Genomic DNA, 12,222 nt, shown 5'->3' with positions numbered 1-12,222 from the left:
TTAGCATCCTACCCCATCCTCCACAACTCCTGGCATCCTTCATCTATCACCAGGGACCACCTGGAGCTTAGAGTGATATAACAAAAAGAGCACCAGTCTCAGAGACAGAATCCCGAAATGGAATTCCCTCTACCTCTTACCTACGACCTTCAGGAAACACTTCTCTCTGGGCCTCAGTTTCCTCACCTATAAAAGCAGGATAATAGCACGCGTCTCTCCAGGTGGTTGCCTGGACTGCAAGAGATTAGATGAGATTACTTAGTATAGTACTTAACACAATGGCTGGCCCTGACAACCTGGTTCTCTTCATGTTTTTTTGCCTGGGGCTTGATGAAGACCCTGCCTCAGGTCACTAGAAGCAGGGGAAGTGCCACCCCTGCTAATATGCACCCAGGAAAATCGTACTGCAGCAGGATTCCAAAAGTATGCCTTGTCATAGCCCAATACTCAGGCCCAATAAATGCATCATGATGGTGTTTCTCTGTGGCAGGATAAATGGATCGTAGGGAAAGGCTAAGCCACCGACCTAGAATGCCCTACGACCTCACGCCCATTCATACACTGTTTGATACTCAAGAAAAAACACTAGTACACATATGTTATTGGAAATAAAAATGCTATTTGGGGAGGGAAGGTTACACACATCAGTTATTTTGGGTGGCTAACTGCCCTGAGTTGCCCATTTAGATAATGTAATAAGAAGAAAAATGTGGCTAACCAGCAAGAGGTTAATGGAATTAGGTCTCAAATATGCTCTTCTTGAAGGTCATGCCATCTCACCCATTGAATATGAAGCTGTGCATTGAATGACCTTGAGAAACGCATATAGAAATTACAAGGTCAATTAGATAGTAACTGAACTCTTTTTAGGAATGTGATCTGGGCCAGGATTATTTTTGAACTGGAACTTCCACTTTCCTCCCAGACACTTTTCTTTCACATCATCTATTTTATTAGCGATGGCCAAGGTCTCAAATCTGTGAGTAAGGTTTAGTGAGAATTGATGAGGCCTGACTAAATAAGAATCCTAATGGCTGTGGGTTGCTGTTATGTGGTAGAAGTCAAACTCAATTATCTTTAAATTCAACAATTCTCTGTCTACTGAGAGACTCTTTAGGACCTCTTCATTTGACTTCCTTCATTTGAAATCTTTCGTTTGAAATCATTTCTACTTACAAAGACAAAAAATATATATCAAAATACAAAACCTTCATTTACAAGAAAAAAAGAAGAGATTTTTTTTTTTCCTCTAGATTTGGCCTTTTCCAGTAAGGAAAAATAAGACTATCAGGTAAACAATCAGATCAGGGTTAAAACAAAAACTCATGACTATAAAGCATAAGTATGTTGAGCTGCTGTATACATAGACCAATTCTACCAGCCTTTACATCACGATTACTTCCCTCCCCCACTGCAGCCATTTAGGGAAAAGTTCTGTTTGGGAGGATAGAACAAAGCCTATCTTTGTGCTGTGAACAGTGCAGTGAGCTCCCAGGGTTGGAGGAGGAGAGAAGAAGGAATAATGAACAGGGAGAAGGTGGTACTTCTTGTTCTTTAATTTCACTCAATAAGAATTCCTTCGATGTCAAATGGGAAGGAATCTCTAAAATTTGCAATCTGTCAGCTGTTATGCTGACACACACCTCACTTTTTCCATAAGCGTGGTCACCTAATAATACATTAGCAGACATTAGAACCAGCATGGACTGAAAGGTCCACAATTGCACGGGCTAGAATTAGGAAATGCTTTTCTAGGAATGAAGTATTCTCATTCCCAGCATCCTTTTGGACTGAATACTAGTATAAACACCAAAATGGTTTGGGAGAGAGGTGGTGGTGGTGGTGGGGTGTTGTTGGTTGTGTGTGGTAGATGTCAATGTTGAGAGTTTTTATTTCCAGTGCAAAAACAGCCTAAAGTGTTCCTTCTGTGAACTTTATTATTCACATTTTGAAAACCCCCAGGCTCAGTTTTAACTCCCAGAATGTTTCCGGAAAAACACAGGTAGAGGTCTCTCTATCAGTTGTATTGTCAGTTCTGGCATTAGTAGGCTGGTTGTTGTTGTTATTATTATTACATTGCTTTTAAATGCTTCCTGGCTTTTGGCAACCTTGTGCTCATTACCATTGCCAAGAAGTTTATGGAAGTGTGAGCCAGTGAAAGTTTATTCATTCTAAGTTTTGAAAAATATTTCTTCATCATTATAGATGTACACTTTAATAACAACAACTATATAAATAAGATAATATTAGCTCAAGACCTGGTAGCTTTGTTAGTTTAAATAGCACAAATCCGTGCACTATATACTTTAGTTGTTCAGTGTTCTTATAAAAATGGTTATGAAGAAGTTGCCGTTAGCACAGGTATATAGGCAATCTTAAACTCTGATAAATTGACTGTTTTCCCCTGAGCTTGAGAACAGCGGTGGATTCCCACTTTGGAAGTCTGGCCAACAAATCTGGGGAATGCAAATAGAGTTAGAAACCTGTGAAAGCTTTTATTCCCTTCACAGACTTATATTGTAAAGTGAATTGCTTTGCAAATGTTAAAGGGGGGGTGGTGGTGGAAAGAATAGGGAAGAAAAGAATGTGTTGGCTTTGTCTGCCAGTGGTTGGAGTATAGGGTGACTTGTGTGTGTGTGTGTGTGTGTGTGTGTGTGTATGTGTATGAAAAGTGGGATTTTAATGGGCACTCACAGTTGGCTTAGGCAGCCTCTGAAAGCTCTTCTTGTCAGATAGCAGCACCCTAGATAGAAGGACCCATTGTTTTCTAAATCTGAAGTTATCACCCTTCCCTTTATCCTTTCTTTTGGACCTTTTAGTGTTTGCTTTATCAGAGTATTTTAATCCCTAGTGTGGTGACTTGGTGTAATTTATCTCATTAAGCCTCTCCTATTTTCTTCTGTTTACATGGCTAATATTATTGTGTTTTATAGAGCTTATACCAACAAGCCACTTCTTTGTCCCATTGTTTCATCTCTAGGCCAGGAATCAACAAATAAAGTTTTTATCTTTCCAATCTTGGACCTTACCTACTTGTCATTCAGTTTGTATAGATTTCATGAAGAACATGTTCCTTTGAAAACAAAGCAAGGATTCATTTTTATGACCTAAAAACAAACAATTACCTTCTCAAAAGCTCCTGGTCATCTCTTTTATGAATATAGTCTGGCAAAGACTCACCTTACATGGGGCGGGGGGGGGGGGGGGGGGGGGGGGGGGGGAGCCTATATATATACTTCCTTGTGGGATGAAAGCCCAGAGTCCCAGAGCAATAATGCCCCGCTCTCTCACTTGTGTTTCTTTCATAATGCATAGAATATCCTAGAAGCAGGTAACCTGAGGAGCACTGGACGGCACCTCGTGATGTTATCTTGTACAAATCCCTGTCCTTTGGCAAGACCACACCCGAGCCAGACAGGAAAATCAGTCTTGTTTTCAAAGTTCTCTAAATCAGCCACATATTTGAAATGTCATGTCAGAAAATTCCTTTTCTAAAGAAGTAGCTTAATAAAAGCGTTGTCATTTCCTCAATCTTTTTCTTCTCCAGACGGAAAATCACCAAATACCATCCTCAGGGAATGAACACTTTAATGAGCAGCAACTTCCTATAAGGCGGTGGTTCTCAAACTTTAGTGCACATCAGAACCACCCTTAGGGCTTTTTAGGGTGCTTATTAAAAACATGTTGCTGGACCCCGAACCCCCAGGGTTTTCTGATTGCAAAGGTGAAAGAAGTCTTGAGAATTTGCATTTCTAGCAGATTTCCTGGGGATGCTGATGCTGTTGGGCCAGGGACCCTACTTTGAGAGCTGTTGATTCTAGGAACTCTAAAGGAGAAATAAGAGGGTAATTATGAGGCAGAAACAAGAGGATTCACAATAAGTTAAACAAGTTAACCTCCATATGGAAAATGGAGTCAAGTTAACCTCAACGTAGAAAACGCTAAATGCCTATCAGATGAGTTCTTTGCTGTCATGGAGCTCACAAGGTCGGAGTCCAGTGGGGGAGGTTGATGACAAACAGTACTTTAGGATATTAGCCTATGACACAGGGAACAGTGTGAGTATAGACCAGGAAGGCAGTATCCCGGCTAGGCAGAAAGAAGCCTGGGAAGCTTCCTGTAGAACTGACAGGAAGCCTCAGGAGTAATTCCTGAGTTGATTCTTAAAGAAGGGAAGGTAGCCCAGCCAGTGTAGCTCAGTGGTTGAGCATCGACCTATGAACCAGGAGGTCACGGTTTGATTCCGGGTCAGGGCACATGCCCAGGTTTTGGGCTCGATCCCCAGTGGGGGGTGTGCAGGCGGCCAATCGATGATTCTCATCATTGACGTTTCTCTCTCTCTCCCTCCCTCTCCTCCCTCTCCTCCCTCTCCCTTGCATGCATACAAGTCCTTTGGTTGATCTCTCCCCCTTACCCCCACCCTCCCCTGCCTTCCCTCTGAGGTTTGACAGTCTGATCGATGCTTCTGTCTCTGGATCTGTTTTTGTTCATCAGTTTATGTTGTTCATTATATTCCACAAATGAGTGAGATCATGTGATATTTATTTTTCTCCAACTGACTTATTTCGCTTAGCTTAATGCTCTCCAGGTCCATCCATGCTGTTGCAAATGGTAGGAGTTCCTTCCTTTTTACAGCAGCATAGTATTCCATTGTATAGATGTACCACAGTTTTTTAATCCACTCATCTGCTGATGGGGACTTAGGCTGTTTCCAAATCTTAGCTAGTGTAAATTGTGCTGCTATGAACATAGGGGTGCATATATCATTTCTCATTGGTGTTTCTAGTTTCTTGGGATATATTCCTAGAAGAGGGATCATTGGGTCAAATGGCAGTTCCATTTTTAGTTTTTTGAGGAAACTCCATACAATTCTCCACACTGGCTGCACCAGTCTACATTCCCACCAGTAGCACACAAGGGTTCCTTTTTTTCCCCATCCTTGTCAGCACTTGTCATTTGTTGATGATAGCCATTCTGACAGGTATGAGATGGTACCACATTGTCATTTTGATTTGCTTCTCTCCGATGATTAGTGTCTTTGAGCATGTTTTCATATCTCTTGGCCTTCTGTATGCCCTCTTTCAAACAGTATCTATTTAGGTCCATTGCCCAATTTTTTATTGGGTTGTTTATCTTCCTTTTGTTAAGTTGTAAGAGTTCCCTGTAAATGTTGGAGATTAATCCCTTATCAGAGATAACACTGGCAAATATGTTCTCCCATGCAGTAGGCTTTCTTGTTGTTTTGTTGATGGTTTCTTTTGCTGTGCAAAAGCTTTTTATTTTGATGTAATCCCATTGTTTATTTTCTCTTTAGTTTCCATTGCCCTAGGAGCTCTATTGGTGAAGATATTGCTTCGGCATATGTCTGAGAGTTTGCTGCCTGTGGATTCTTCTAAGATTTTTATGGTTTCCCGTCTTACATTTAAGTCCTTTATCCATTTTGAGTTTATTTTTGTGTATGGTATAAGTTGGTGGTTCAGTTTCTTTCTTTTCTTTCTTTTCTTTCTTTCTTTCTTTCTTTCTTTTTTTCTTTTCTTTTCTTTTCTTTTCTTTTCTTTTCTTTCTTTCTTTCCCTTCCTCCCTTCCTCCTTTCTTTCTTCCTTTCTTCCTTTCTTTCTTTCTTTCTTTCTTTCTTTCTTTCTTTCTTTCTTCCTTCCTTCCTTCCTTCCTTCCTTCCTTCCTTCCTTCCTTCCTTCCTTCCTTCCTTTCTTTCATGTATCTGTCAATTTTCCCAACACCATTTATTGAAGAGATTGTCTTGACTCCATTGTATGCTCTTGCCTCCTTTGTCAAATATTAATTGAGCATAGTGGTTTGGGTCAATTTCTGGGTTCTTTATTCTATTCCATTGGTCTGTTCTTGTGCCAGTACCAGGCAGTTTTGAGAACAGTGGCTTTGTAATACAGCTTGATATCTGGTATTGAGATCCCTCCTACTTTGTTCTTCTTTCTCAGGATTGCTGCAACTATTCAGGGTCTTTTTTTATTCCAGATGAATTTTTGGAGAGTTTGTTCTATGTCTGTGAAACATGCCATTGATACTTTAATGGGGATTGCAATTAATCTGTAGATTGCTTTGGGTAGTATGGACATTTTAATGATTTTGATTCTACCAATCCATGAACACGATATGTTCTTCCATCTGTTTATGTCTTCTTCTATCTCTTTTTTTCATTGTCCTGTAGTTTTCCGAGTACAGATCTTTTACCTCCTTAGTTAAGTTTATTCCTAGGTATCTTAATTTTTTGGTGCAATGGTAAATGGGATTGTTTTTTTAATCTCTCTTCCTGTAAGTTTACTATTGTATAAAAATGCCATAGATTTCTGGGCATTAATTTTTTATCCTGCTACATTGCCAAATTCATTTATTAAGTCTAATAATTTTTTGATGGAGTCTTTAGGGTTTTCTATGTACAGTATCATGTCATCTGTGAATAATGACAGTTTTACGTGTTCTTATTTGGATGCCTTTTATTTCTTCTTCTTGTCTAATTGCTATGGCTAGCACTTGTCTAATTGCTAGCACTGTCGAGCAGGAGTGGTGAAAGTGGGCATCCCTGTCTTGTTCCTGTTCTTAGGTGAAATGGTTTTAGTTTTTGCACATTGAGTATGATGTTGGCTGTAGGTTTGTCATATAAGGCTTTTATTATGTTGAGGTATGATCCCTCTATTCCCACTTTGCTGAGGGTTTTTATCAAGAAAGGGTATTGGATTTTCTCAAATGCTTTTTCTGCATCAATTGATATGACTATGTGATTTTTATTTCTCAATTTGTTTATGTGATGTATCACGTTTATTGATTTGCAGATATTGTACCATCCTTGCATACCCGGGATAAGTTCTACTTGGTCATGGTGTATGATCTTTCTGATGTAATGCTGGATCCGATTTGCTAGAATTTTGTTGAGGATTTTGGCATCTATGTTCATGAGGGATATTGGCCTGTAATTCTCTTTCATTGTGTTGTCTTTATCTGGTTATGGTATTAGGGTGATGCTGGCTTCATAGAATGAGCCTGGAAGTGTTCCTTCCTCTTGAATTTTTTGGAATAGTCTGAGGAGGATAGGTTTTAGTTCTTCTTTGAATGTTTGCTAAAACTCCCCTGTGAAGTCATCTGGCCCCAGGCTTTTGTTTGCTGGAAGTCTTCTTGATGACTGCTTCAATTTCCTCCATAGTTATTGGCCTACTGAGATTTTTAGATTCTTCCAGATTGAGTTTTGGAAGGTTGTATTTTTCTAGGAATTTGTCCATTTCCCCAGGTTGTCTAGTTTGTTGGAATAGAGTTGTTAATAGTATTTTTTTATAACCCTTTGTGTTTCTGTGAAGTCTGTTGTTATTTCACCTCTTTCATTTCTGATTTTGTTTATTTGGGTCCTCTCTCTTTGCTTCTTGGTGAGCCTGGCTAGAGGTTCATCAATCTTGTTTACCCTTTCAAAGAACCAGCTCTTGGTTTCACTGATCTTTTTTATTGGTTTTTTGGTCTCTATGTCATTTCTGCTCTGATCTTTATTATCTCCTTCCTTCTGCTCACTCTGGGCTTTTATTGTTGCTCTTTTTTTAATTTTTTAAGTTGTAGAGCTAGATAATTTATTACCATTTTTCTTGTTTTTTTTTTGAGGTAGGCCTGTAGAGCTATAAACTTCCCTCTCAGGACTGCTTTTACTGTGTCCCATAGATTTTGGATTGTTGTTTTTTCATTGTTATTCGTTTTCAGGATGTTTTTAATTTCTTCTTTGATCTCTTTGGTAACCCAGTCATTGTTTAATAGCATGCTATTCAGCTTCCAAGTGTTTGAATTTTTTTGATTGTTTTTATTGTAGTTTATTTCTAATATTATGCTATTGTGGTCTGAGAAGATGCTTGATATGATTTCAAATTTCTTGAATTTGGAGAGACTTTGCCTGTGACACAATATGTGGTCTATCTTTGAAAATGTCCCATGTGCACTTGAGAAGAATGTATATTCTGTGGCTTTGGGGTAAAATGTTCTGAAGATGTCAATTAAGTCCATCCGATCTAGTGAGTCATTTAGAATTGCTGTTTCTTTTCTGATTTTTTGTCTAGAGGATTTATCTAGTGATGTCAGTGGTGCAGTGTCCCCTACTATGATTGTATTGTTGTCAATCTCTCCCTTGATATCTTCCAGGAGGTTTTTTTTTTTTTTTTTTTTTTAATGTGTCTGGGTACTTCTGCATTGGGTGCATATATGTTTACCAGGGTTATATCCTCTTGTTGTTTCGATCCCTTTAGTATTATGAAGTGGCCTTCCTTATCTCTTGTTATGACCTTCACTTTGAAGTCTACTTTTTTTTTTTAAGTGAAGGTATCCAGACAAAGGGTCAGGACTGGGAATGGGCTCTTTCATCAGAAGGAATATATGGAATTAAACAGGGATGTGGAATTTTCATGGACTAGCAGGTCATCCAATTTTCCCAAAGGGGAGAGAGGCAAATGAAGTGGTGATGCTAAAGCTGGAGGGGGTAAGGTAGGGGCTAGATCAAGAAGGCACATCAGAGCATCTGTTAGGAATTTGAAAATAATCTGAAGACTATTATTTGACATAGAGTTAAGAACAATTTTTTTTGCATCTGAAAGGGGGGATTTATTTTTCTACTTTTCTATTATAAAGAACAAAATAATAAGGCTCCATAAAAGGGGACTTCAGAGATGAAGAGATTAGAGTATAGCTATCTCCAATGTTTGTACTCTTTTCTCTGTAATCACAACTCCTCTAATGGGTTTACTTGGTTTTCAGCCAATCTCAGGGCTTGTTAGCCTTATAGCCTAGGTGGAGACAAAGTTCCCTTTTAATTAATTTTTAATATGTTTTTATTGATTTCAGAGAGAGGAAGAGAGAAAGAGAGAGAGGAGAGAGATAGGGAGAGAAACATCAATGATGAGAGAAAATCATCTATCAGCTTCCTCCTGCACACCCCACACTGGGGATCAAGCCAGAAACCTGGGCATGTGCCCTGACCAGAATTGAACCATGACCTCCTGGTTCATTGGTTGACACTCAACCACTGAGCCACACTGGCCAAGCTTCCCTTTTAATTTAGTTGAGAGATTTTGGAACTCCATAAAGGGAAATTTATAAAGACACTAGGCAAACACAAAATCAAACTGAACAAAACATATAGAAGTTGGGTCTGGAAGTAACAGCTGGGTTTCTAGCTTCATCTTTTACTAGCTGTACAGCCTTGAGCATGTTACTTAATTACTTGTGCTATAGTTTCTATATTTAAATAGACACCCAATTCCTTAAAAGATTCACATGATCTTACATGGTCTGGCACCTACCTGACTCTTCTTTTTCTTTTCTTTTTCTTCACCCTTAATATTTCAACATACTTTTTAAAAGAATAAGGACAATTTTCTATTAGCCACAATCCTCTTACCACATCTAGAAAAATTAATACTTATTATTTTATAAGTAATATTTTATATTTTCTTCTATATTTTAGACTTTTTCCTGATGCCTTAATATTTTACTTTTATATGTACTAAAGTTGGAGCTTTGTATATGAGTTTTTAAATAAATTCTTTTTAAAATTTTTATTTATAGGTTAGAGAGAGAGAGAGAGAGAGAAACATTGATTTGTTGCCCCACTCTTCATGCATTTATTGGTTGTCTTGAATGTGCCCTGACTAGGGACTGAACCTGCAACCTTGGTGTATCGGGAGAATGCTCTAACCAACTGAGATACCCAGCTAGGCCTATTCTCTTAGTACATAAGGAGGCTCTTTCAATCTTACAGCATGGTTTTTTCAGTTCTAAGATATTTTCTTCTTTTATTTATTGTATTTATCACCCTCTCCCTTTGTTATCTGTGCTGTCTTCCTCTGGAACCTCTAGATGTTCATGCTATGTATCTCATCCTCATCCTTTCTTTCGTGCTTTCTGTCACTTGGTTACTTTGGAATTAATATAGGAAGAATTCCTTAGGTTGATCTTTTAGCTTTCTAATATGTCTTTTAGCTTTGTTTATTTTACTTTTTATCCAAATCTAGAGTATTTTTTTTTTTTAATATATTTTATTGATTTTTTACAGAGAGGAAGGGAGAGAGATAGAGAGTTAGAAACATCGATGAGAGAGAAACATCGACCAGCTGCCTCCTGCACATCTCCTGCTGGGGATGTGCCTGCAACCCAGGTACATGCCCTTGACCGGAATCGAACCTGGGACCTTTCAGTCCGCAGGCCGACGCTCTATCCACTGAGCCAAACCGGTTTCGGCAAATCTAGAGTATTTTTAAATTAATGATCAATTTTTAAATTTTGCAGATCTCCATTTGAGTTTTTGCTGGATACAAAAATCTTCCTGAACCTCTCTCTGGAAGAACTATCTCCATTTACACATTTTCTAAAGTTTAATTTAGTTTTCTCTATTATCCCTACTACTTTATTGTGTGTGGTTGATTTTGTGTGTGTGTGTGTGTGTGTGTGTGTGTGTGTGTGTGTTTCCTCAAATGTGTTGGGAGTTCTTATATGCACATCTTGATTTGTGTTTCCCTGGCAGCCCTCTGTGGACATGATATGTTTTTACTGCTATCTTCCTCTTTTGATTATGAAAAGGGGATGGAATGTGCTGACATATGGTGTGGCTGGTAGCTAGTTTTCTTTATGTGGGATTTCCCCCATTATACTTGTGTTTTGCCATCATGGTACCAACCTGATTTTTAGCAGAAGTCCCCACCATTCTGCCTTGCTGGGTACCACTTTGTTTTACTGCTGCCTGCTCACATGGCATAGGTCATCTCTATGAATTACTGGGGCTGGATCCTTAAGTGTGTAGATCCTCGTTAGTACTTAATAAAAGTGCAGGTAGGAGCCACTGATGGTTCCACGAAGCCAGATACTCGAAGTTAGGTTTCATCAATTTTCAGAGTCATGTTGACTTTCTCCAGCAGGGCTTGGTTCTCTACCTGCCTTTTTCAGCCTCATCTTATGTCCAATGAGCCTCACTCTTTTGGTTCCAACTATATAAACCTTTCAATCTTGTGTTTGTCATGCTCCCTTCTACCCCAGGGCCTTGCACATACTGATTCCTCTGTATAAAACAGTCTTGCCTCCCTCCTCTGTAATTACTACATTTATTTATTTTTATTTCTAAAATATTTATTAAATTGATTGGGGTGACATTGGTCAACATGAACATATAGGTTTCAGGTGTAGGTTTCTATGTTACAAGATCTATATATTGTACTGTGAGCCCACCACCCAAAGTCAAATCTTCTCCTATCACCTTAGTATTACTACATTGATATCTATGGCTACTTCCTCCAATAAATCTCTGATCTCCCTGAATAGGTAAACTCCCTCCTATTATAATAGTCTTTTGAAGTATCAGGAACTCTATTTGATAGTACTTTATGATTATTTGTGCATTTATCTGCTTAATGTTTATCTCTTCTACTAGACCAGGAATCAGCAAACTATAGCCAGCTTTGACCTGCAAACTATTTTGTAAATTAAGTTTTAATGGAACACAGCCACATCAACTTACTTACATATTATCTACTAGAGGCCCGATGCACAAAATTCATGCAAGGGGCTCGGCCCTCACAGCTGTGGTGGCTCGCCTTGGCCCTTGCAGCCCCAGCTTCGTCCGGAAGGTCATCTGGAAGGACGTTTGGAAGGTCATTCGGCTGTCCTAATTAGCATTTACGCTTTTATTATTACAGAGGCCACTTTTGTTAGTACAAAGTTGATCAAAGTTGAGTAGATATAGCAGAGGCTTTATGGCACACAAAACCTAAAACATTTACTATCTGTCCCTTGACAGAAAAAAATGTTCCGATTCCTGTACTAGATTATAATCTCCATGAAATCAGGTACAAGGTGTGTTTTTGCTTACTTGCCTATCTTCAGCATCTAGCATGGTTTCTGAATATTTGTTTTGCTTTATGTTTAAATAAATGCCAGGAGATTTTTTAAATGCCTGTTTTACCAGAGTGTTAAAGGGGTTAAATAAAATAACATGCAAAGGACCCATCCCATAGTGCCTGGAACGTAGCAGATGGTTAATACGTTAGCAGCTATTATTATCCTCGATGTTCCTTAGTCTGTGCATTTTAGTCTTTTCTCTGGGACTGAACCTAAGCTGTCTTCTGACCCTGGGCTGCGTTGTATTCCTGCCCTTCACCTGTCCTACCATACCTTGTCCTCTGGCCTTGTTCTCCTAGATGAGAAAGCCATTTATATTTTGGGCTCCAGGGTTCA

The sequence above is a fragment of the Myotis yumanensis genome, unplaced genomic scaffold, assembly GCF_028538775.1.
Source record: "Myotis yumanensis isolate MYYU_CA2020_CCGP unplaced genomic scaffold, mMyoYum1.0.hap1 SCAF_12, whole genome shotgun sequence".
Classification (NCBI taxonomy): domain Eukaryota; kingdom Metazoa; phylum Chordata; class Mammalia; order Chiroptera; family Vespertilionidae; genus Myotis; species Myotis yumanensis.
This window is presented reverse-complemented; position numbering follows the sequence as displayed.